The sequence below is a fragment of the Cryptomeria japonica genome, chromosome 1 (genome assembly GCF_030272615.1).
Source record: "Cryptomeria japonica chromosome 1, Sugi_1.0, whole genome shotgun sequence".
Taxonomy (NCBI): Eukaryota; Viridiplantae; Streptophyta; class Pinopsida; order Cupressales; family Cupressaceae; genus Cryptomeria; species Cryptomeria japonica.
Genome location: NC_081405.1, coordinates 238720496 through 238748293, shown reverse-complemented (window position 1 = coordinate 238748293; position 27798 = coordinate 238720496). Strand labels below are relative to the sequence as shown.

General features: G+C 36.2%; 4 non-coding genes across 4 annotated transcripts; all 4 read right to left on the bottom strand.

Moving 5' to 3' along the window:
- Nucleotides 1-18451: 18451 nt before the first annotated feature.
- Nucleotides 18452-18542, bottom strand: LOC131050863 (small nucleolar RNA R64/Z200 family). The gene has a single exon (XR_009107043.1). It is a non-coding gene; the product is annotated as a small nucleolar RNA R64/Z200 family (small nucleolar RNA).
- A 271-nt stretch (nucleotides 18543-18813) lies between these two features.
- Nucleotides 18814-18897, bottom strand: LOC131050861 (small nucleolar RNA U54). The gene has a single exon (XR_009107041.2). It is a non-coding gene; the product is annotated as a small nucleolar RNA U54 (small nucleolar RNA).
- A 31-nt stretch (nucleotides 18898-18928) lies between these two features.
- Nucleotides 18929-19005, bottom strand: LOC131050865 (small nucleolar RNA SNORD18). Its single transcript, XR_009107045.2, has one exon. It is a non-coding gene; the product is annotated as a small nucleolar RNA SNORD18 (small nucleolar RNA).
- A 16-nt stretch (nucleotides 19006-19021) lies between these two features.
- Nucleotides 19022-19093, bottom strand: LOC131050868 (small nucleolar RNA Z199). The gene has a single exon (XR_009107047.1). It is a non-coding gene; the product is annotated as a small nucleolar RNA Z199 (small nucleolar RNA).
- Nucleotides 19094-27798: the final 8705 nt, after the last annotated feature.

Here is a 27798-nt window from a genome sequence, read left to right as displayed (position 1 = left end):
CTTTACCATAGTTTTCACAGGGTATTATAATTTGATCATGTGTATCATCTTCAGCGTCCTTATATAGCATTTTATATAAACTTTCTTCCTCTAGTTCGCCCCATTTTTGAAAGACGGTAGGATCCCATTTGAGGAGCATGATGGAGATTTGCTTATTAGGATGTGGTCTCCCATATTCCTTGGGGGAGTTCATGACTTGTCGTAAGAACATTGTTTGATTCAGAGTGTATTCTCCCATGCCTTTGTCTTGAAACCTGGCTCTAAGTTCACCTTGTTTGGATGTCGAGGGCTTTAATGACTCAGGATCAATATATGCTGAAGAAGGAGTAGCCTCACGATTGCTGGGAATGATAATCTCAGTATGTGATCTCAAGTTATTGCAATATATGAATGGATTTGGATCACCATTGACCGTTACCTCGACTCCATTATGAGGAAATTTTATGCACTGATGGTATGTTGATGGGACCGCTCTCATTTCATGAATCCATGGACGTCCTAGCAATATGTTATACGTGAGGTCTAGATCCAGGACTTGACAAATCACGTCCTTTGTTACTGGCCCTATTCTGAGTGGTAAGATGACCGTGCCCTTGGATGAGCGCTCTTCATCATCATAAGCCTTAATAGTGATTTGGTTTGTAGCATTCACAGCTTTGTCAGAATATCCCAATTGTCTGATGGTGCTCAATGTACAAATATTAAGACCTGCTCCTCCATCTATCAGGACTCGTTTTATTCGATGTTTATGTATGAAGGCTTCAATATGTAGAGGTGCATTGTGAGGCTGACTTATGGAGGCGTCATCGGCTTCTGTAAATGTGAGGGAGTGTGGAACGGATAGGTATCCCACCATGGCTTGAAACTGATCCACGTTTAGATCCGTAGGGACAGCAGTATCTCTCAAGGTTTTGTCAAGGACAGCTTTATGTGCAGGAGATATACGTAAGAGCTCAAGAATAGAGATGAGTGCGGGTGTTTTCCCTAATTGCTCTACAAGATCGTACTCAGGCTTAGTTGACGGAAGATTGGTATTCTTAGAAGAGGTTCCTGGCAATGTGATCTTACCTCGACGGGTTGTAACATGACATTCAGAGGTAGCTTCGGATGAAGATCCCACACCTTTTAGGACAATTTTAGGTCGCTGAGGAGGATTCTCAGGATTTTTATTTTTGATAGTAATGGTAGAAATATGATTGTCCATTGAGATGTGATTAATAGTGGAATCATAATTGTAAGATGTTCTAGTGTAATTGGCTTGATCATCTGTGACTTTGCCTTTTCCCTTGTCATGTTTTGGGAATGGTTCCTTAAACACCTCATGCTCTTGGTTAGATAAATGTCCCTCAATCTCAATATCTCCTCTGTCAATGAGATCTTGTACAATGTTTTTCAATCGATGGCAATTACTTGTCTTGTGACCCTTGCTCTTATGAAATTCGCAATATTCATCATCATTCCACCAATTCGGTTTTACCTTTGGTTCATATGGAGGAAAATCTGGGACCGTGATCACTTTGTTTGCTACAAGCTTTTTGAATACTGATTCAAGTGGTTCTCCCAATGGAGTGTACTTCCTTCGTGGTCTAGCAGCCGTTTGATTGTTCACTTGATTGTTGGTAGAATTTGATCCAGAAAAGATGAACTTTGGTCTCACTGTGTTAGCATCAACAACACCATCATTAACTGTGTTCTTGTTCTTGTTCCAAAACTTTGGTTTGTCCTTTCCCTTAAAGTCCTCTTTGTTTTCTTTGAATAGTTTGATAACTCCTTGTTCAATCAAGACCTTTTCTGTTGCTAGGCCCTTTTCAATGACATCCTTAAATGTAGACAAACAAGCTTTTCTGAGATCATAACCAATAGCCTTGTTAACATTTTGTGTGAACATTTCCACCATTTGTTTTTGCGGGATTTCACAAGAGCATCTGCTAGCTAAGTTTCTCCATCTTTGCAAAAATGACGCAAAAGATTCTCCTTCTTTTTGTTTCGTATTGCACAAGGTAGTAACTGAGACATCTGTTTCAATGTTGTAAGAGAAATGTTGAATGAATGCCTCTGCCAAGTCGCCCCATGACTTAATACCGGGAGGTAATTGAGAAAACCATTCCATCGCTTGATCTCCTAAGCTCTGTGGGAACAACCTCATTAAGTATGTTTCTTCTGCTGCTACCTCAATGCAAGCTGTGAAGAATTGTCTTATGTGTGCCTTGGGATCTCCTCTCCCTCTATATTTGTCAAATTTCGGTGTTGCAAAGTGCGGAGGAAACGGAGGCATTGGAATGCTCTTATCAAAGGGATAAGGGCATATATCTCTCATAGTATATGTGGGTTTTGATGTGCCCATGTCTTCCACTTTCTTTTGTAGATCTCTAATTTGTTGCTCCAAATTATTTTTGGGAGGAGATGGATTTCCTGTAGCATATCCCATGTTTGAAACACCCATTTGAGGAGGAGCTTGTTGCATGTATGGATGATACTGATCGTAGACATGTCCATATGGAGGTCTATATTGTTGCGACATGTATGGAGCACTTGGCATAATTTCTTGTTGAGGAACCCCATATCTGTTTTGTGTGTATAAACCATATTCAATAGGCCTTTCATTTTCCATTGTGTTGCCCCCAATTTTGGCATGAGGTCTCCTTGTGTCAAAATTTTGAGGAAGTCCTTGAGTATCCATTTGTCTTGGTTGACCCATATCTTGAGCATGTGTTTGAACATAAGGCCTCCATGATGGTCTTTGAGTGTAAGTATCGTGCATTTGAGCTTGTGTATGTGGGATTGCTGGTTTCTGAAGCAAAACTGATGGTGACTCCGGCATCATATTATTGGGTCCTCCACTATTTGGTTGAGTTTGTTGTGAAGGTCTACTTTCCATAAGTTGAGATAAGTCAAAATCATGTGGTATCTTAGCTCCACTTTGTGCCATCATGTTTAGAAAGTATTGACGATCTCTCCTCATTATCTCTTCAACCAATCTATTGAATTGAGGATCCATTATAGATTCTTGTATGTCTGCTGATAGTATTGAAGAATTGTCCACATTATCATTGTGTGTAGCGTTGTGTATAGCGTTTGCGCTTTCCATATTTGGATTGTGTCTATAAACATTCATGTCTGGTAATGTAGTGTGCTCAGGATTGTAGAAGACATCATTGTCATACTCATAAGAACTCATGTTTACGGGTCCTTGAGCTTCTTTAGCTTTTCTCCTAGATTTTTGAAGACGGGTTTCAACCATGAACTAGGTGTTAGACCAATATGTGAGAGACTTAGACGAAAATGACAAGAGTATGTAAGACCAAGAGTTGTATGGAGTGTAAATGAATCTGAAGTTTACTTGCAATGTCCAAAGTGTAAGACCAAATATGTATGTAGTAGAGTAGGTGTGACTTCCAAAGAGAGGATAGTTTCTCTTGATGAGGTAAGCTGACCTTGACTCTAAGTAAGACCAAATGAGACCCAAAGGTAAGAAACCTTGATGAGGGACCACTTAGCAAAGTGTTGTAGTATGTAGTGTGTTGACAAAGTATAGTGAGGACAAGCAAGTGACTTTTTGACTCAAGTTTAGACAAGTATGAATGTAAAATGAGGTATGAAGCAATGATGGACTGTGTAAGACCTTAGAACAGGCTGAATGCTAGATGAACCTGAAGAGATAACCTAGGAAGCTCAAGTGTGCCGAAACTGATTTCTTTGTTTGCTTGACTGTTAAACTTTTTTCAAATCCTGACACAGACGCCTCTGTATACTTCACAGACGCGGTTTTAAGACACAGACGCTATTCTGTTTGACACAAACGTGATTCTGAGATTTCCTGTTGATGTTTGCTAAGACTGTAACAGTTTTTGCAATTGTGGACACAGACGCGCCTGTATACTTCACAGACGCTATTTCCAGACACAGACGTGTCTCTGTTCGACACAGACGCTGATAAAAACACAGACGCTATTCTGTACTTCACAGACGCGTTTATCAGACACAGACGCGGTTTTAACAGACACAGACGCGTTTCTGTAACCTTAGTGCAATCTTTCCTATCTGTGAATTTGTTTTGCTGTGATCAAATCTGATTTTTCGACTGTTTTTCGTGACAAGAGGACACAGTGTTGATGACCCAATGTTTGCAGACTGTTTAGACTCCAAAAAGTGTGTTGTTTGATGTAAAAAGTTTTTGCCTACACTTGAAGACACAAAAGACACAATGTTTTGCTGTTTTGTCTTGATTGTTTGAATGTTTATCATAAGTCAAGCACAATTCTTATGGCTGGCCAGGACAATAATTGTTGATCCCACATGGGGTTTTACCCCCGAGGCTACGCTATTCAGAGCGGATACTTAGATGCTTGACCTCACTGGCTCCACCCTCGGCACTCACTTCTCGGGTCAGCCAAGCATCAGTCCCCATGAAAACTCCCCATGGCGAACTTTGTATCTCTACTAAGAACCGTATGTGTGTGGGCCGCTACCAGAGGTCCGACCTCCTGCCTCAACAACTAGAAGGATTTGGGCATCTAAAACAATGAGGTACTAGTAAGGGCATCCGCTCGTGTGGCCATACATGCGGCACTTTCAGCTCTGTAAATACAGAAGGCTCCCAGCCGGTAGGGGTTACGCCCTACAAATGATCAAATAAATTTGATCAAACGGGTTTATGGGGAGACATAGTGTCGGTATGAACTAATCAGCACACGTTATTCATAGTTTTCACCATGAATACATTTGATTATAGTGGCTTGGAAGAAGATGGCTTTTCTTTTGCTACCACTTGGGTCGTTCTCTTCTCACTAGTAGTCCTAATGACCACACGGGAAGACAGACCCTCTAAAGAATAAACAAAAAGAGCCTATTGCTCAAGACACAAAAGACAATGGTTCAATTTTAGTGCACCAATTGAAGTGTTTGCTAAGCTATGAAGACAAGGCACACAAATAAAATTACAAAAACCCTAGCTAAGGCCCTGCAACAAAATTGTTAGTAGTTTGGGTTGTTTCAAATGATAACCCCTTCCTGCAAGCACACAAGTTAGGTAAATTTTAAGAAAACCCAAAAAGACTTTGTGAAAAGGGGCCTTCAACAAAAACGTATTTGTCTTCAAAGCAAGCTGCACAAACCAGGTTAGCTAGATCTGCAAAGGTTAGCCAAAAATAAGCCAGATCTGAAACCCTAAGTACAAAATCCGAAAACCCGAAAAAACTTGAAAAAAATTTTGCAAAACAGAATGCACAGACGCTGTTATACCAGACACAGACGCGTCTGTCCGACACAGACGCGGCTCTGTGATTCGCAGACGCGATTTCAGAACACAGACGCCTTTTTATTCTGCTGACGCGATCAGATGGTTCACAGACGCGATTCGGGATCACAGACGCGACTTTCGGAAACCTGCAAAAATAGAAAATGACAGAAACACAGACGCGATAAAAGATGTCACAGACGCCTCTGAAATACAAAAACGCGATCCGAACACTCGCAGACGCGAAAAAAACCTAAAATGTCGTCGAAATCGTCCGATCTGCAACTTCAAAAATGCAAAATCTGCAACAAAATGTTAAATGCAAAGGGACAAGAGTCCCACCGGGCGTGCCAAAATGTATATGGTGAAAATGGATAGCAATAAACAACAATATTGAAAGACTAAAATGGATTCAACCACCAAACCCTAGCCTAACAATGAACAAAGATCCACCATAACATATGAAGATAACCTAAGACAATGCAAAATAACTCAAAAATCACAAAGATTATACCATCACATGTCCACTAGGGTTTTGATCTCCATTCTTCCTATCTCCATTGATCTTGTTTGATATGCTTGCTCTCAGATTTTTGTATGCACAAGAGCTCAACAAAGAACGGAATGTGGTTGCAAGTAGAATTGTAGTGTAGTCAATTGATCCAGTAGTTAGTCCTTAGTCATTAGGGTATGTCATTAGGGTTTGATAATGAAGAAAGCATCTCCTTAAATAGAAGACACAATAGAAATGGAGGGTTAAGATTGAGAGGTGTAAAAAGAGAGGTCGGCTAGGATTAGAGGGTAGGTATAAGAAATACCAAAATAATGAAAGGGGTAGGTAGTGTAGGAAATAAGAGATGAATGACATGTGTCATGTGTAGAAAAGGTTAATGAATTAATTAAATAAATAAAGATTTATTTAATTAATAGAAGAAGTAGGGCAATTAAATAAATAAAATATTTATTTAATTTAGGAAAGGGATAATTTAAATAAATAAATGTATTTATTTAAATGAGAAATAAGGCTAGAAGAGGATAAATGAATTAATTAAATAAATAAAGATTTATTTAATTAATAGAAGAATTAGGCTTAGATAATTAAATAAATAAAATATTTATTTAATTAGACATGACAATTTTGGGTGTCTACAGATATAAACCCCCACTAATGGGGCAAGGATGGTTGATCTCCCTGTCAACCCTAGAGATGGCATTCACTGGGTTGCTCTTGAGGCGGACCAAATAAAAATGGTACCTCAATGGGCAATCCATGACCAAGTGGGGTGGGATGTATCGTCGGAGACCGTGATGGTCGCATATTAGGGGAGAAGATAGAATTACTAAGGGTGGCCACCAATAACTTGGTTGAATTCGAGAACAAAATCTTATGTGATCATTTTTTAACTAGGAGGACATATTTTTGTTAATGATTAAGCCTTGGCACTCTATTTCAACCCTTCTTCTGAAACATTTAATAAGATCTCGATTTGGGTTCGGCTTCCTAATCTCCCCCTTCATTTATGGGTTGATTCTCTTTTAGAGGAAGTGATTGATGCTCTTGGAGATTTTTTGATGGTAAATGATGAATCCTCTGATATTTTTCACTCCACCTTTCCCTGCATATTGGTTGATATGGATGTTTCAAAAGGGTTGTATGCTGATATTTTACTCAAATATCTAAGGGTTCATGGGTTCAATCTTTGGACTATGAAGGGATTCCCTTCCATTGTAGAAGATGTTTTCAAACAAGTCATGCGGTTGCACAATGTGGATTTGAGAAAAAGGAAATGACGACTACATAGTGGAAAGGTGCTTCTCAATAGCATTATATGGTTGCGAAGAAATTTGATCAGCATATTTGAGGTGGTTGCGATGGAATCACAAGGTCTAGGGGCATCCTCTCCGGATGTCACAAATGATGGGGTTGCTGAAACTGTGCAAGACTCTCCTGTTGAAACCCCTAAAGTGAGAGAGAATGGGCCTCAGGCTACTAATTCTGGTGATAGTGCTCCAGCTATCAATTCTGGTAGCTTTTCTGATAAGGTCATGCCTGTAGGGAGGAACACAGATGAAATCTCTGAGATAGTGATTGCAGACATTCACTCTCAAAATAATGGTGTGTTGGTTTGGCATGACAAGGCAGCGCAAGTGGAAGAGGGTTGGATTTTTGTTAAGGACAAGAAAGCAAAGTTCTCTAAGCCTTCTTTTGGCATGACTCTCTGTTCCCATAAGAGAAACTCTAAATGTAAATCTTGATGGTTTTTGGTTGGGGGCTTGTTTTAGGTTGGCTGCAAGTTGTTCTTTTTGCATCTTTTTTACCCATGGTTGTGTTTTCATGTTCCAATGTTTGGACAACTTTCTAGTTGAGGGTTTCAGATCCTTTCAAAATCTAATTGTAAAGGGTTTCGGATCCCTTCAAAACCTGTTTTTGTTGTGATCAAAAACTTGGTCGAATTCGAGGCGACCCTACTAGGACTTGAACTAGGCATAGAATTAAAGGCGAAAAAAGTGTATTTGGAGATTGACTCCCTAAACTTCATCAAAGCTATTTGACAAAATCAAAACCCAATTGAAAACTCAATAGATGGTTGGATCCAATCAAAACAGTGATTGAGATATTCGCTAACTTCATGCACATGCATGTGTATAGAGAGGGAAACACGTTGGCAAACGAGATCATCAAGAAAGCACCAAGTGGGAATCATGGGATGGTGTTAGAAGAAGGAAATTGAAATAGATTATGATGTGCAAGTGATTTGATAGATGTGAGAAAGGATATTATGAATTAGTATGCCTCGAAGAGGGGACATGATGGAAGCATTTAAGGAGAGTACGTGAGCTCGTGAGACAAGTGGTGAGGTTGAAGATGTGGCATCCGATCTAAATTCAAATGATGTTGTCATCATGTGTGGCAATACGCTTGCTAAAGGAAATGTGCAAATTATCCCAATAACTAATAATTAAGGTTAAGTGGCAGATTGGGGAAGATCTACCGAGACGGTGAAAATTATTAATGCAAAAGGCACTACGCCTTCATCATGTCAACACAAGGCAGATGTTTATAAAAGGGCGGATGAGTCACCTTGCAGTGTATCTCTGCGAGTTAAAAGAACAGAAAATGGGCACATCGATTCTGCTTGAGTTGACCAAGCGGCAAATGTCCTTCTTGGGGGAGGTGTCTGATAAAAGGTTAGTGGCTATACTTACCACTGGCCACCCCTTGGTCATTCATTCTATGAAGATCATTCTAGGAAAGGAATTTCTCTCAGCTTTCCACCGTCACAAGGTGAACACAAATGTGATTGCTATATTTCTGGTTGTGGTGTTAACGATAGGGGAGCTAAAAGACAATGCTAAGGTGTTGTGTCAAATAGTTTTAAAGCATTTTTGGACAAAGTCGATGGAAACCTACACATTCCAATGCCACGTAGTTACTACATGCAGAAAGACAGGGGCAAGAAGGTGAAGAAATTTTCCCTTATTAGCACCCTAGCGACAAACACTTTGATTGGGTGTGGGGAGGAAATTGGTAGGAGCATTGTCTTCCTGCAGAGGCTGAATGGAATCAAGATGGTTGTGGAGGAAGGTTGGGTGAAGGAGTACACACAGACAAAGGGATTGCTAGAGGAGAATGAGGCAGAGCTAGACGTGGACCTAGATTTTGGGATGCCTATATAAGAAGAATGGGTTGAGAATGACATGCATGACCCCTTAGAAATAGCGGGCACTACGACTCATGATGCTTGTCGTCCAAAATGCCCTATAGTGGCTAGAGCCTTAGCAATCAAAAGGCTAAAAGATGATGAATAGCACAGCAAACAACATGCATATGGTTTTTAACATCTCTCTATTTTTCATAATGAATTAACAATTTTATGCTATAAAAAATAGGACTTAGTCTATGTCACCATTTTGTCAAACGATGATAGATATGGTAAAATGTATGTATATAACACCAATTTCGTGGCATGGAAGTTAATGTTCAGGGTGAGTATAGTGATGATATGAGATATTAGTGCAGGGGAGTAGAACTGCAAGTGAAGAAAGTTGATGAACTTTAGTGTACTACTAAGGGTATTGTCTTGTAGTAGTAATTTATCTACCAAAAAAAATGATTTGATATATTATTTAGTGGGGCCTTTATGTGATTTGATAGAATATTTAGAAATTAGCTAAGTTTTTAAGTTTTCAACATTTTTAGGGGGTTACAAAACCTTTGTCAAGTGTTGACAAGGGTTTCATAACCTCATCAAATCTTTATATTCATTCCTAACTTATTCTTTCTTAACGTAAAATGTGTTATGTTTCCGTCAATGTTTTTTGGTGGTTTCAAAATCCTTGCTAGAAGCTAACAATATTTCACAAAGCAAACAATGTTTTCACAGCCTTGTTAGGATCTGATGATGTTCTCCCAATCTTAAAAAATGATTAAGTCTTTTGTGTATTACCAAAAGGAGGAAGTTTGAAAACCTATGTTGGTTGTCGACAAGCTTCTCACAACCTTGTTGGAGCTCAACAATCTTTTTGTAACTTTGGAGATGAAAAAGTAAAGGTATGCTTATTTGTTTAGTGGAGATTCTATATCATTCTCGGTCCTCTTATGGTTTATAATGGTAGTTATGTTGGCACCTTAGTTTCCAATGAGAAAAAAAGAATTAAATGAAGGTGAAAAGAACGAGTGTTTAGATAATTAACAAGTTGAGATAATTTCAGAACCCTTGTCATCTCTTGACATGGTTCTTACAACCTTGTTGAGGCTTGATGTACATTTTGTAGCCTTGGTCAAGTGCAAGTGGAATGGCTTGCTTTTTATTAAGTGATTTCACAACCATAAGAAGATGTCGATTAGGTTGTTAAAACCTATATTCACTAGAAGGAAACAATTTGTTATGTTGGAGGTTCAGTATAGTTTTGTAACCACCTCAAGTTGTCAGTATAGGTTTGGGGACCAACACAAAGAGTCAATATGCACTCAAGATGCTTGATAGAGCTAGGAGGATCTCATGTGAATGAATAATTGTGCTTAAGTTTTATTCAAAGGTGTTTCAATGGGTTGAAGCACCAAACATATTTGCATTGAGCACCTTAACTCTCCAACTTACTGTCAACTATTCACTGCATACTCTCCCTCATTCCTTGAGTGTCATTAATGACTAGAGGTGATGCCTATAGGTGGAAGATGGATATTTATACTTTAAAGGTTCCACCATGACATGATTCAATAGATGTGGTTGCAAGAGATTGTAAATTTTCAAGACCCTCATACAAATCTACATGTTTCCTATTTTGGGTGACTTATGGTAATATAAATATTGTGACTAGTTTCATTTTCCAAGCATGGGAAATTAGTAGGAGAAGAACAAAGAATTGAAAAGGCATTCATGCAACTAAGAGATTTAATATAGTGAAACAAAAGATGACTAATTTTATAATTAAAAGAACTAGGTTCATCTCAAATATGTAAATAATATATTGTAATCTTAAGAAGGATTTTAGTGTCCCCAATTGGCACTATGCTCATTTTTTTAATTTATATATGATCACTTTGTCAATGAGAAGGTTGTAACAACTCTACAAATATTTTGCATTGTGTTTGTTCATAATAGTGAAATAAATATTCAAATTTGTCAATGGATTACTAGGTAGACTCTTCTAATATTCTACAAATCCAATTACTTGATTATGGTGTTAATTTCAACATGTTTCCATGTGTCATTACTAGTATCTAAACATATTCTACATGATAAGCATTTTTTATATATAGAGGTGCATAGTCTTATATACTCAACTAAAAATATAGGTATAATTTGACACCAATTTTTGATAAGTGTGCAATTGGAATAGTTTCTAGCAAGATAAGTATTTAATCCTCACTCTATTTATTTTAGCACCTCAAGCAATCCCCCCTTGGTCTTCTAGAACCAGATGTAAAAAAGGTCTTACATGTTGGAATAATTTTAAGACAATTATCTGCACAATTATTTGGTCGTTATAGAGCATACAATCTTTGCTTGATCTCTTTTGTGTAATGGGTGTTTTGCTTGCAGATGAATCCTGACTCTTGTGGTTGATCATCAACTTCTTCATGGTATTAAAGATTTTCTTTCAAATTCTTGTATGTTCTTTGTCTGCATGCTTAAGAGATCTAACCTAAGGTGAATTTTTTGTGCTCTTTGGGCTCAAGCAGAGGATGTCATCGTGTCTGCAACATCAACAAACCCAAATATCGATTATCATTTCGTCAAAATTCAAACAATTGAAATTTTGGATCAAAATAGTTGAGAGCACGAAAATTGAGATATAATCCAAGGGTGGCGTAAAAATCTAAGCACCATAGAGAAAAACAGAAGTCTCTATCGCACTCAAGAGGCTTGAGAACCCTAATAACGCCTATCAATTTGTCAAAATCGAAGATCGAGAAATTCTCTACAAAAAAATTCAAAAGTTCCCAGTTTTTGAAAAGTTTCCATTTACGACAAGTTTTCATTTTCAAGAAGTTTCCATTTTAAGAAAAAAATCTATTTTTGAAAACTTTCTAGTTTCATAAATTTCTCATTTTTGGGAACCTTTCAAGCCTTAATTGACATGCAATTGATTTTTTGTACACTACTTCGTCATACGTTGAATTGATTCTATTGGTGGTTTGATTAGATTCTACACCAATTTTTTGTACTAAGCCTTTAAATCAACCTTCAGTTTCATGGGGCCTTATTACAAGTTTTCATTTTCAAGAAGTTTCCATTTTAAGAAAAAAATCTATTTTTGAAAACTTTCTATTTTCATAAATTTCTCATTTTTGGGAACCTTTCAAGCCTTAATTGACATGCAATTGATTTTTTGTACATTACTTCGTCATACGTTGAACTGATTCTATTGGTGGTTTGATTAGATTCTACACCAATTTTTTGTACTAAGCCTTTAAATCAACCTTCAGTTTCATGGGGCCTTAACTTGAGCAAACGAACTTCATTTTTCGCCTTCAACATATCATCAAAAAGCTCTCAATTTCCTCTATCTAGATCTATAGTTAATTTTTCTAAAACTATTCACCACATACTAAGTGAACTCAATTTTTGTCATCCCAATTTTGTGAATTCTCAACTTATACAAGTGCAAAAGGGCTTGGTTTTTTTGTTGCGGGTGCGGGGGCGGGTGCGGGGGCAGGGGTGGGGATGGGGGTGGCGGGGCATAGAATCATCATTTTTCGTATTCCTATATTGCTCTAACCCCAGCTTAATGGCAGATCCTTCTATTGAGAAACTCACCCTTCAGTATAGGGGTTTATGGTCTTGTTTAGATCAAACCCAACCCAACTTGATTAGTGAGTTTGAGGTCATTCAATGTAAGGACAAACGGATCAAGCTATTAGTTTGATTGCCCTACATGTTTCAAACAGACTACAATGCCATAGTGATTCTTGCACATTCATAGGGCTATGTGGCTCAAATTTGAGCAATTTTTTTAAGGTATTAATGAAATTTGTGCACTTCAACTTGAGACAGATTTGACATGAATGACACCTAATTCATTTCCTAAACTTCTTGGATAAGTTTGAATCCATCATATCACAGTTACAAGGTTGTTGCAAGTAGAAGACTGACAAAGAGTGTGTGCATATTCTTGATTTTGTTCACATGAAAGATTCAAGGATATTAATGCGTGTGGCCCAGTCTTTATTATCAAATCCACCACATGCTAGAATAAGACTCTTTATTATTTTATTCATGAGATTGGATATTTTTATTAATCCAGTCTTCAGTGGTGGATTCGCCGACTTGTCAGTACCCTGCTCCTACTGCTGACAATACCAAGGGGATTATGATGTTGTTCACATGAAGGATTCAAAATGATTATAATTTTTATTATTTTATTCATGAGATTGGATATTTTTTTTAATTTCAAATTCAAAATTTGGGATTGGTTTTCAAGTGAAAACTTGAATTAAGCTTCTTGTCAAGGGTGTCCAAAAACTTAAGTCATATTTTCCTATGGCACATAACATAGGTTTGAGTGGAAAGGTTTAAACAAAATGCTATGGCTATGACTCCAACCTGCGCTGACCTCTTCATTGGCTACATTTCCTTATTATTTATTATTTAAGATGAAAGAGGCACCATAATGTGCCCATTTCCTCGCATGCTTTAAAATTTACAAATCATACCATAATTTTAAAACAAGACTAAATAGCTAACGGTCAATTAAAATTAAAAATTGAAAATGAAAATGTATTGCTATGATTACATTCAGCAAAACTGCAATCATGTCAGTACATGATAATATGCCACCAAGAACAAATCACGCCAATACAGTCGAGAGCAAATCCCAAGGGCCTAACCAATCAACTTATATGCCATTTCATCTTACTAATTCATCTTTTAGCTTCAACTGTAGTTCAGATACCTTGCAGCTCTATATTTTTGTCTTACGAGTGTTTATTTACACAACAAAAAATACTAAATCATACGCATTATTATCTGAAGTATGTAAAAAAGATAAAACTCTAAAACCAAACCATCCTCTACTGTCCTACTGTGATTGGACTGCTCTCCAGATCTGAAATTAATGACATTTCAACCTAATCACTGCACAAGAACCACATAATCGAACTCTTGAGCTTGTGTTTCGCTATCGATTGTCAGAAAAGGATCGATCTCGACCTGCCCTGGTGGCACCACTAGTTCAAGCTCCACATGCTACTGCCCTTACCTATGCCAAGGTAGCTATTGGCTATAGTTGCGACAGAAGCTACTGGTTATGCGTTCCCAAGCGTTTTTGCAGTCTTTTTCATTTTAATCAATCCATTGTTTATATAAAAGAAAGTAAGAAAGCGTTCTAGAATCTGAGTTACAATCCACCTACAATTTTTTCATCCGAGTTACAACCCGCCTACAGTTTTTTCATCCGTAATTTTTAGAAAGAAGATTAATTAAATGTTCTCACATTGAAGCTTTAGAAGATACAGTACATAAATGTACATGTACTCTTCTTAGTGCTACAATATATGAAAAAATATATTTATCAAGCAGTTTGTGGAGCTCTGTTACTCTTTCCAGGCTCCAGCCCACCAGATACGTACAAAACCCATTTCTTCTCTAATTAGCCAGATCAAAGTCTTCCGACTTCCCCATAGGTCAAGGAACAATTCCCCATCCTAAAAAGAATTTACCATTTATATTTACCGCAGTTAGGGCCAAAACTTGAAAGACGACCTTTACTGAATTAAAATTCCCTCACAAAGAATTACCAAAATTTGTGAGATGTGTTAAACTACCAAGATCCTTGTGAAGGGAAACGAACCAAAAGAAAGGAATCTCTTATAAATTCCAAGGTATCAAGGCAATACAGGTTGAGAGTTTCTTGGTTCGCTCATAAATTTTTACCTTTGCAGGTTTACAGTTGGCCTCTCATGGCTCGCACTTGATTTGACGTGGTTTCGGAATTGGGTTGTGATGGGTAACTTGTGTTGTTGCTGCTACTCGCTTGGCATATAGTCAGGATGAGTTCTCACAACTCCTACGACGCACTCGCAACAAAGCCAGAAATATTACAGGGCATTACCGATGTGTATGGACCACCTAGATAGCTCGCTCAATAAGGTACTTGAAGGGCTCTACTGCACTTCATTGGAAGAAGCTCTATCAATGTTTTGAGCACTTTGTCAAGCCAACACAGACTAATACGGATTTCTTCATCTACCAATATAGCAGATATTGGCAAACAAGCTGAAGGTGGAAAAATAGGCAATATGTAGGAGCAGATGACCAATTGCCTCAAAGAAATGGGTTTTGCAATCTACCAACGTTGCAGAATATGCACATAATGATTTGTAAAGAAAAGCTTTAGAAACCTCTGCACAATTGTAATTGAATTGACATGCAAAAACCTACAAAAAATACAATGGCCTTTACTCTTATCACCCCTTCCTATGCTATAAACGTCCATCAAATAGTCATAACATGCATGAGAATTACAAAGACATAACCAAGACAATTGAAGTGATTTAACACCATCATAAATTGAAATTTCACAAACTGTAATTGATCGTAGGAAAACATGAAAATAAGATGGTGTAGACATGCAGGTACTCTAGTAGACATGCAGGTGAAATCCAAAATGACACAAAACCTCTATATACTTTTTTTACTTACCTTCATCTTCGTTAATGATTCCTACACACCTCTAACCAAAGGAGGTTTTTTATGAAAATTGCGGCTTCATTTTTCCTGTGTCTATTCCACTCGAACTTCATTTAAGTGGCGCAAGAATGGCCCAAGAATGTAACCTCCATTGTCATACTAATTATTAAGTCAAATTTTGTTGATTTTCTTTCATAAACTGTGATGCAAAAAAGGCTAGATAAAATTGAGTGTAATAAACCAAGAGAAAAAAAACAATTATTCATAAACCTCCTTTTATAAAAAGTGCTAAAAAATCATTATTGAGAAAGAAAAAAAAAAATATTCATAAATTGTCATTCTGGATTTCACCTATATGCCTACTGGTGTGCTTTCATCCTATTTTGTTTTGATGGTCATCTTCTCCCTATCCCTAATTACTCTTCTTAGCACAAGAAGGTATGTTGAAAAGATTAAATCTTTCTTGATTAGCAAGGGGGTTCTGAAAATTTCTCAACCTGCAAGACAATTAGGCTCTGAATCTTCTTTATCAACTTGATTAGGCTGTCATTCTTCTTTCTCAACTTGCAGTATGATTATCCCTCTTCTCTCGACTTGTGAGGCTATTAGGCTCTCATTCTTCTCTCTCGACTTGTGAGACTATTAGGCTCTCACTTGACTTGCGAAGCAAAGAGGCTCTATATCTTCTCTCAACTTGCAAGGCAAGGAGGCCGAAGCCCTAAATCTTCTCTCTCAACTTGAGAGCCGAGGAGGCCCTAGATATAAAAAGGTAGATGGATCACTCTCACATAGTTCTAAGAGTGACATCTGTTGCTTCTATCTTTGAACCCTCTTTTAACAGTATTTGAATCCTTCAGTGTTTCTATTTTAAGGTGCCATGCTCTTCTTACTCCATTTTTCCTTCACTCAATATTATATTCAAAAAGTAGACTTAGGGATAGAATAAACCATTCATCTTGATCAAGCCTGTTAAAGTGACCCGTGTGCAAGAGATACCACTTTCTCTTGATTAGACACAAGGGAACCATGTGTGAGATGAATCGACCATCTTAGATCACTCACACATGAGACATCTCCTCAATTAAAAACTTACACAAGAAACATGTGAAAGATAAATCACTTATGCATTGGTAAGGGGCAAAGAATCCAAACTACTTGGGAATGTTAAGAGCTGAGGTGGAGGAGACATCAATGCTAGGATTGTGGCTAAGATATTTCCACAATCCATCAAATAGAATGAAATTAATATCTGGATTCAATTAGTTTCTGGAGGAAACATTTCATGCCCCTGATCTAACTTTCCATGAGTAGCAAACCTAACAATGCATTGTCTAGCGTCAGATGTAAGAGATCCTCCCCACACCAAATTAAGGCAACATCGACCAACAGGAGATATTTAATTTGGCAGCAAATCCAATAGACTAATAACATATCAAATCATTCTATGCAGAATTAATTCTTAGATATATGTGTTTATAATAATTAGATTTGATATCTAATAGATGCATTTAAATATATGAATTATTTTACACCTACAATAATAGGTCACATTAGGGTAGGGAAGTGAGTGAAAGCAGGGAGAACACTACATGAGGCCAAGGTGGGGCGGAGAATCGACTCTTACGCTTAAGGTCGAGTTAAGGGCATCCTATTGCAATCTCCCCTACAAACCCTACGTTGGTCAATTATTGAGGTGAAATGTAAGGGATCCTAAGAGGAGAGAAGGATGTCATGTTAGAGGGAACAATGAATAAGCTCCACTAGGTACACCAGCTCGTGAGCATTGTTAAGAACCACACGACGCTTAGGAGGGGCAAAGTTTCTGCTCTTGGGTAGGGTAGAGGATATTTAGGGCACCTTATCACGTCCCTCTTATCTCAACCATCGACCCTCATCATGGTTGAACCCCCACTTAATCAACCCTCATCATGGTTGAAACCCCACTTAATCATTTAGATGTATGGTTGGGAAGCTTAACCCTAGGAATGGATGTAATTGCATGGATTATAATTATGTTATTATTTAACTTGATTGAAGGTTTCAGGAAAATAATTTAACTTGATTGAAGGTTTCAGGAAACTGGCAGAAAAGAAGGATCTCACAAAAAACCTACCATTAAATACCAAAAACAAAACAGAACGAACAGTACACCAAGAAAAAGAAAGACCCCTAAGTAAATAGATTAGTTGAATTTTGGTCTCCCTAAGTTAATCCACTAGCTAATATATTTTAGCATTTGCGTATAATTAAATGTGGCTCAAAAGTGCTTGTTTATAATCATAGACATTGCAAGATATCTCATCCATTTGAATGAGAGTAATTCAAGTTCTCATCATCGCCACATCCAATTCCTTGATAACTTGTCTAAAGATACGAAGACTAAAATATTAAAAGAAACAAGTGAATTGTATGGTTGTGACTTGACAAAAGTCTGAAAATTGTGAAGATGTCTTATCTGAGATGGAAAGAATCACACATTTAAAGGATTGACTGAATTGCGAGGATGCGATAGGCATCTATATAACGAGATATATTCAACATTAAAAGATATTCACAAATGTAACAATCTCAAAGCAGAAAATCAAAATATAAAATATAAATTAAATAAAATGATTATAGCTGTGTTAAATATATAGTAAGAAGTAAAATGATTAGATGTGTTGGTCCAATAGTTGATGGGTTCAGCTCCCTGTTACCACATCAAGTCACTTTGGATGGTCTAAATTTGAACAAAGAAACCACAGCAACAATAATCCGTGGTTACGATTATATTGCCAAGTTTACAGTAGGTTGAATCATACTAATACAACACTATTGAAGTCTAGGCAACTGAGAAAACTCCTTCAGTTCAATTTGCATCATTCTCATCTTGATAATCAGATGGAGCTCATATTGCTTTCAATCATAAGGAGAAAAAACTAGATGCCCATCTAAATCAAATTACCTAATGCAAAATGAATCCTAGGCAACAATAAAAAATTTAAAAGAATCCAAATCCACTAACAGCCAAGAATCAAAAAAAAAAAAAAAAGTAGTAATACAAACAAGTACAAGTAGCTTAAGAAGGAACTCGTGCTATGAGCTGCTCAGTATAAAGCTGTTGACTCATCGATGGTGCCCATCTCAGTAGTCTAACATGTGTAATTTTATATCATTCCTCATTGCAGAACGTCAGCAAAACAGTATAACGTAAAACGCATTAACTTAGAAATGCCCAACAGAAACCCTATTAAGACACGAGGTGTGGTAAGATAACAGCATAAAAACCCTAATAAAACATTGAACCCCTAAGACAGAAAAATAGCACAGACAAACCCCATAATAAGATATATTACGGGAAAAAAACAGCATAGAAACCCTCAAAAACTAAACTGATACCCTAATGGTGAAAAAAATACACACTAAAAATCATACACACTAACAAAAAGTCAGGGAAAAGGTAGCTCTCAGCTTATTGATCTTTCATCATAAAAGAGTGTATCTCAGTATAGCGTATAGAGCCCTAGGGCTAGTAATCCTTGAGCTTTGTAAATCAAAATATAAATGTTCAGTGTTGGGAATCAGAAAGATAACGCAATTATTTAAAATCAGGGTGATTCATAAACACGGACCAAATTGCATTCATCACCTTCCCTTAATAAGATCAAGAGATCATCAGAGACTTAAATAACGGTAATCATAAAATTCATTTTGTTGCAGTTATTTTCTTCTTCATCTGATCATCTTGAATCCAAACATGAGATTTGGAAACAGTGTGCATATTTCAGCCACGGAATTAAAATTAGTTAACCTAACCAGCATATAGAGAAAATAAATTAAAACAACAAGAAGCTAAACTTCAGCACGATATAATGAAATGCTTACTGAATCACCTACATATCCAATCTTTGTTTGCTTTCAAGGCGCTTAAGGCTGCCGATGAAAATATGCAGACGTATCATACCCTACCTCGAGGAAGCTTGTAACTATATAGATGGCCTGAAACCCTAACATGATTAGGGCGCTATTTTAAGTCCTGGCCTAACCGAAATATGTGGGGTGATTGGGGTAAGGTTCTATGGAAGGTAGGTTTTAAAAAAAAGGTTGTATTTTGGGAAACTTGTGGTCTTATGAATTTTAGTTTTAATTTTTTTTAATATGGATAAATTAATTTATTTTTTTAATTATAGATAAGTGAAAAAAAAAAAATCTTAAGCTAATGGAACAATTTCTAACCTCACTTAAAGGTTAGGGGCTTCAATTTTTTAACAAATTCCAATTAATCTTGTAGCATAATTTTTGTTCCCTTATAAGACCTATGCTAAATGAAAATAGATCACAAAGCCCCCATGAGATCTTACCCTCTATTAATTCATAGGTTTCAAAAGATTTTAGGTTTATGTATTTATGGGGGACTTCTATATTTTAGGGATTTTTATTGAGAATGTGTTTTAGGAGTATTTTGTAAGTAGTGGTTTTATTATTTTATAATAATGAGTAATCTTAAAATTTGAAGTTTAGAAATTTTTGAAAGGTGTGAATTTTGTTTAATAATTAATGTTAAAATTTTAGTTGAATTATTTTTTAACGATATTTAATAAAAATATTGTAGCTGAAATTTTGAGGTGAGGGTTTCGAGGAAGACTTGCGTGGCAGGCTTGGAGGAATCTTGAATGAGCAATGGAGGAGGCTTGGCTTCCTCCACAAGGTAGCAGTAAGAGTAAATGTCCTTTGTCATCCCATTATATATTATCATTGATGTTTGCCTTGAATGCTTTGGATCTAGTAGTGTATTTTGCTTGTTGGGATTTTTGGTTGCCCTTGTGTGATGGTACCTTGACATTAATGGGCACGAGTGAAACCCTGGATGAGGGTATGAGCATCTCTAGCAAAGATGCAAAGATAAAAAACAAAGAAAAGATGACCCTTGTTTCTCTTAAGACTTTTAAGGTGGTTGTCTCTGGCAAACAACTGCAAATCTCTTCAGCTTTTAAATTTCACATCTACAACCTTAGTGAAAATGGAAAAGGGGAACCACAAGGCAAGTGTCCATCTTCTTGCCCTAAAGTTCTATATATTTCGCCTAACCAGGAAATTGAATTTTCCATTAATAATGAAATGGTTAGCTTAAGGAATATTGCAGTTTTTCTTGCGGCTGTAAACATTAATAAACTCCCATTGCCTAGATATTTTGATAAATGGGATATGAATGTTTAAACCAAGCGTCTGGGCATTTATACTTCATTCTACAAAATGGTGCAAAAGGGTCTCTTCTTGTTCTTTTTAAAAAAATTATGAAATGCAAAAATGGTTGTTGATAAGTAGTTTTGGACTATATGGAAACTGTATGTGTTTAGAGCAATAAATCTTGATCTTTGAATGCTATTCATGATAAAATTTTGGCCCTGTCTAGCCCTAGGTGGCTCAATTAAAAATGTGCATGCAGTTTTGTGAACTTTTCTAACACAGATGCTTAGCTTGGTCGATAATGTTGTTAGAATTGACTAGACTAGAACCTCACTCCCACGCATGGATGTTAGGGTTTTATTGTCACTCTCCCTCGGTATTGAAATGCCTGATATTCTTGAAATCAACCTTGGCAATTTTCTGCATTGGTGTAATGTCAAGGTACTTTGTGGCATCAAAGCATGTTATCTCTATAAGAAAGAAGGACACATTAGAAAGAATTGCCCTCTTTTTGTCAACAATAGAACACTCATGCAGAAAAGAATAAAAATGTGAGCTTAGATGAGAGGGTGGAAACCCATGCTCCCTCCAAAAACACTAATAATGGATCTAACATTAATTAGACTGCCTCCATGGATAAGCAATACCTTACTAGCCCTAAAGAACTCGTTAACTCAAAGATAACCCTAACTGTTTCTTTAGTGCCTTTGCATTGAAATGATAGAAAGAATGTCCCCTTGTCCAATCATCCTTCCCAAGAAATGAATATGTATGACTCCTTTAGTATTTTGCAAGAGACTAACCCTAACCCTTGCCCTTCCTCTAATAATTTTGTAGATAATAACATGCTCCCCGATGTGATTCGACCTTCTCTCTTAAGGGACACCATTGATGCCTACGATGCTATCCCAACTTCATTGGGGATCAAGAATGCTCAATAGATTGTTCTTGACAAGATCAAAAACAATTATATTGCCCAAAATAAACATGGATAAAATTGACTATGTTGAATATTATAATGATCAAATTTTACCATTAAAGGCTTTAATTACAATAGTGAGGGTAACTATAATCATGTTGAGAAAGATGGTCAACTCAATATCAACTCTAACAACTCTATTGTGAAGAATATTATTTCTAACTTTGAGTCCAAAAGGCTTAGTATTAGTGAAAGTCACTACAGTAGTAGGATGGGGGATCCTGAACCTTCTTATGGATCTGATGATCAGAATTGTGTTGCATTATCAGTGCCATCCTCTAGTCAGACTATGAAAGATAACCTTAACCAAGAAACCTTAGAGAAGCATATATATTATAGTGATGACTCTAAAGAAGGACTGGACAAGCAGACTAATGTTGTTATGAAAGATATTGATACTAGTTATAAGGACGTTAAAGTGCAAGTCCAATATATGCATACACTCAACCCCAGTAATACAAAGAATAATGGACTAATTGCATACATGGAGGGGATTGAAACTCGCACCTATAACAAAGGTACCATTAATACCTTATTAAAAGGTGAGAATGACAAGATGGGAGAAGACCAAGAGATTCACCTAACTAGGGAACCTATAGTAGAAATTGCCACACTTTCTAATGAGGAGAACTCTAATAGGTAGGCATCTCCAAGAATATGCTCCCCACCTGCCATTAAAATAATGAATAAGGGGAAAGGAAAAATCATTCCCTCGAGAAATGGAAGGTTCTTGATATCTAAAAAATATAAGAGGAAAAAGACCAATTTGGTCATTATTGAGCCAAACTCTAAAAGAATGGAATCTAAAGAAAGGCTCCCAAGTTGTTGTAGTAGCTTTAGGAGCACCACTGGGGTAGCAACAATAAAGTGGTGCCATGAGCCTTAAATGTATATTCTGGAATGTTAAAGGGTTGGAAACCCCTAACCAAAAATAAATTGTTAGAAGGTTTATCAACATGTAGAGGAATGTGGATGTGGTATTCTTCCAAGAGGTAAAAGCCATTGGCTTCACTTTTGAGACCAACCTCAAATTTATATGGAATAAATCTATTCACTTTGCCAATAATCATGAGGAATACAGGGAATGGGTTGCCATCTTGATTGCTAAAACCTAGGCCCGATATGTTGAAGCACATGTACATCACAACACACACGCATGCACATACATGCATATATATGTATGTATGTATGTATGTATGTATATGTTTTACATATACATAAATACACATGTATGTATATATGTATATGTATATGTGTGTGTGTGTGTATAAGTATACATATACACATATGTGTAATAAGTATACATATACACATATGTGTAATATGCATATGTGTACATAATTCATATGTACACACACACACACACACACACACACACACACACATATGTGTGTGTGTGTGTGTGTATATACATACATACATGTATATACATGTATATATATGTGTATATATATCTATATATGTATATGTATGTACATATATGTATATATATACATATATACATATATGTACATATATATACATATATATACATATATATGTACATGTATATATGTATATACATGTATGTATATATATATGGAGAGAGAGATGTATTTATGTACACACACACACACACATATATATATATATACATGTGTAGACACCTAAACTTGGTTAATTAATTTAATCAAATTTAAATTATTTTCTTCTAATTAATTAATCTAATTGATTAATTCCATATCTCATTCCTCATAATTAATTAATACCCCCAATCCTATCCTCCTAATTAATTAACCTAGTTAATTAATCCCCTTTTTGCCATCCCAATTGATTAATTGTCTTTAATTAATTAAATGTCCATTTTCCCAAAAGCCCCATGGATTAACTAATTTAATTAATTAATTAGACTAAAATCCTATTTAAGCACATGGCTCCTAACTTTTCTCCCTAACCTCCCTTCGATCCTATCCTAACCAACCCTATCCTTCCATCCCACTTCCATAGCCTAGTCAACCCTCCAACTAACCTTATCCTATCCCTTCTAACCTCCCACACATGTGTGCACATCCTAACCAATTCCTTATTTTGGGTGGCCTTTTCCAAAATGGGACACATGTCACTCTTCCTATTTTTGGGTGGCTTTGCCCAAAACAGACATGTGTCCTCATGGACACATGTCATTCCTTTTTCATCTAGTTGAGCCACTAGTCCTTTTTTGGAGGACAAGTGTCTCTTCTTCACCTATCCTTCCCTTCCTCATCTTGCCTATTTGATCCCTCCATTTTTAGACCCAATCCTCCCTGATCCACTTTTCATACATCATACCGTTACTCTGCCAAAATCATTACTCGTCCATATCCATTATCATTTTTATCAAATCCATTTATCATCAGATCAATATCATGGAGCAATATCGAACATCCGAAGATGTCATCGAGCATACATAAAAATCGAGGAACTATCAAATTTAAGCATGATTTTGGTTTGCATTTGCTATTTCATTGGAGTTTTGTTTTCATTTTATCGTTCTAATTTTGAGTTGTATGATGTCTTGTGGTTAATTAGCTTTCTTTTTAGCCCTTAGTTTCACACACATATTTTTCATCGCACAATGTATATAAGTATATATGTATACACACACACACACATATATATATGACCCACTCATGGGTTCCCCAGGGATAATCTTGTGAGCGGTACTTTAGAGGCGGATGTCATGACATGGTCAAAGTCGGAGAGGGGTTGCGTGAAAATTAATTTTGATGGGGCTTCAAAAGGGAATTTGGGCACTTCAGGTGCGGGGTGTGTGGCCTGTGACGATGAGGGGAAGATCCTTTTCATAGGAGCAAGAAGATTACAAGATGGAACCAACAATGAGGCGGAGGCTCAAGCGGCCTTATTAGCAGCTGACTTGGCAGTAAACACGAAGGCATCGAAGGTCCACTTGGAAGGGGATTCCCAGGTGGTGATAAATGCCTTGATCAAAGGTGATACCCCGTGTTGGAAGCTAAACAAAAATATACATATAACTTGTGAAAAGTTAAAAACATTCCAAGATTTTTGTATTTCCCATGTGAAAAGAGGCGGGAGTGTCACAAATGACAAGCTCTCAAATGTGGTGTGTGAGCTTTCTAAAGGGGAGGTGAGGTGGCGAGATTGCCATGAATGCATCATGTGATGGAATTGAGACACCCTGCCAAGAATGTACTCTTGCAAATTCAAAGTGTGTGTGTGTTCTTTGGTCGACTTTTTATCCAATGTCGTAGTCTGGTTTGAGCTAAGGAGCATTTAATGCGGAATGCTCTCTGAGATGGTAGCGGTTGTGAAGCGCGCCTACTTAATTTCTTTTTTTGGTACCATTGCGCATTCAATAAGGTTTGGTTGTGAGTTGATGGTGAAGGCTAGAGGGTTTTTGGCAGAGTTCGACGGTTTTTTGCAGAGTCTTTTTTTGTGGATGCCCAGAATGGAAGCCAATTTTACTCTGATGTCTTCCAAGTTGATGTCGACCTTTTGGGGTCCTGGGGACCTGCTTTACTTGAGAGTGGTTCAGTTGGTGTTGGGAGAGGATGTGGTGGTCATAGGTCATAGGTATTGATGTAGAGCTAATATTTACTCCCTAATTATGGCTTGGGGACTAGACCTGGGATACGAGTGTGTGGAAATCGGGAAGGTATTGAGGATGATCATACCGCAGGCTTACCTGTTAAACTTGGAGTCACTATTGGAGTGGGTTGTTTCGAGTTGGGGATTCAACCTTTCTGAAGGAATTCTAGAAAATAATGTCAAGTTGCGGGCAAGTCAATCCCAAATTTCTTTTCTTCATAGATGAGAGGAGGTCAAAGCTCGATCCAGGGATGATGCGCGACGTGGTTGGGAAGGCCCAGTGGTTTATGTCCAGATTATGGAGGTCAAAGAAATCATCCGACAAGCGGGTGTGGAGGCAAGGCTGGTTGATGAGGTGAGAAGCAGGAGGCCAATCACTAGACGGTTCCCGGCGGAGCTGGCAAGACAGGTTGAACAGGGTGGTGCGGTTGGTGAACCTGGTGGGGTGGCAGGTGCTTCGAGCTCTCAAACAGTTGCAGATGATTAAACAATGGCATATCAATGGTACCTCTTGGCACATTTTATGTTTCGTCGAAGCCTCTGTTAATGTTTTTTTTTTTTGATAAATTGTTTACGCCATTGGGGAATGATGTATCGAAACATTTTTTGACAGTGGGGTGGGGTAGGGTTTGACATCTCTGTTTATACTCATACTGGTTTTGGGTGGGTGGTTTTCCCATATGGTGGTTTGGTGTATGAGGGTTTATATATACTACAATTTCCTAATTAATAAAAACAAAAACCTTTCCCGATTAAATATATATATATATATATATATATGAGGGTTTACACACACATATGATGGTTTGGTGTATGAGGGTTTAAAAAAATGTGTGTGTGTGTGTGTGTACATATACATATATATGTACATGTACATGTACATGTACATATATATATATATATATATATATATATACATATACATACATATACATACATACATACATATATATACATATGTATATATATGTATATACATACAAGATAATAAATATTATTTATTTACATATACATATACATACATGTATAATATGTATAATATGTATGTATGTATATATATGTATATAAGTATGTATTTATATATGTATGTATGTATATATATGTATGTATGTATATATGTATATAAGTATGTATATATATGTATGTATATATATGTATGTATATATATGCATGTATATAAATATGTATATATATATATATATGTATATAAGTATGTATTTATGTGTATGTGTATGTGTAGGTGTAGGTGTATGTGTATGTGTATGTGTGTGTATGTATGTATATATGTATGTGTGCATGTATACACATACACATACACATATAAATACACATGTACACATACACATACACATACACATACACATACACACACATGCACACAAACACAAACACATACACATACACATACACATACACAGACACAGACACATACATGTATATCTATCTATTTGTCTATCCATCTATCTATCTATCTATCTATCTATCTTTCTATTTATCTATCTATTTATATACATATATGTACACACACACACACACACAGATATATATATATATATATATATATATATATATATATATATATATATATATATATATATATATATATATATATATATATATATATATATATATATATATATATATATATATATATATATGACACTAAAAATTAGTCATCGCTTGCAACAACCCCCTTTTTACTAACATTTCCTCTATGTCATGCAATTGATCTTTATCATTTGTTGATATTGTGTTATTCCAATTTGATCATATCATGTCAACCTGTCCTTAATCTCTCTCTTCATTTGTCTAATTAAATTATTCAATTAATTTATCCTCTTGACATTAGGTCCTTCCTAGGGTCAAATAATTTAATTTTTTGAGTCCTGTATACTAACACTTATTCTAAGATAAATAAATAATATTTATTATCTTTTTATCTATTAATTAAATAAATCTTTTTTATTTAATTACCTAATTATTTATTATCTTTTTATCTATTAATTAAATAAATCTCTTTTATTTAATTACCTAATTGATAAATATGAGGAACAAATTAATAATTTATATTTATTAATTTATCATAAATATCTTCTTCTACTTGCTAATTTTAACTAACATGTGGAGATAATTAACAATTTTCTTATTAAAATCACTCATTTTATCCTCGTTTCTTGATATGATAGATCTCTCCAACTTTCCATTTTGGCTCATCTTATCCTGTGCTTCTAAATGACAACTTTGAGTTGCATTCGATCATGTATGTTCAACTTCCTGAAAAATCAATTCGATCTTTGGTCCTTCAATGAAATCCATTTTTTTATAAATTGAGGCCTCATTTCTTCATCTGGGGAGCTAATTACAATAATAATCTGGGAGTAACAATAATATTCTTAAAAGAATCACGATTTTTAGTATTCTCGCTATCATTTTGTCCAAATTATCCTTGCTTTCATTCATATTTATGCACTTTGTAAATTGAGAATGACATATCCATGACATGCCAATATTAGAGAATAAAGAAGAAGAAGCGAGGCTTCATCAAAGGAGCATAGAAATGATGGTTTTATTTATGTTTTCAATTATGCTTTGTTTTGATGGTCTTATTGGTTAGATTGGGATTAATTACCATGATTTTATAAGTTTCATGATTTGCTTTGATCATGTTTACAATTGAACCCAATTTCGTAGTTGAC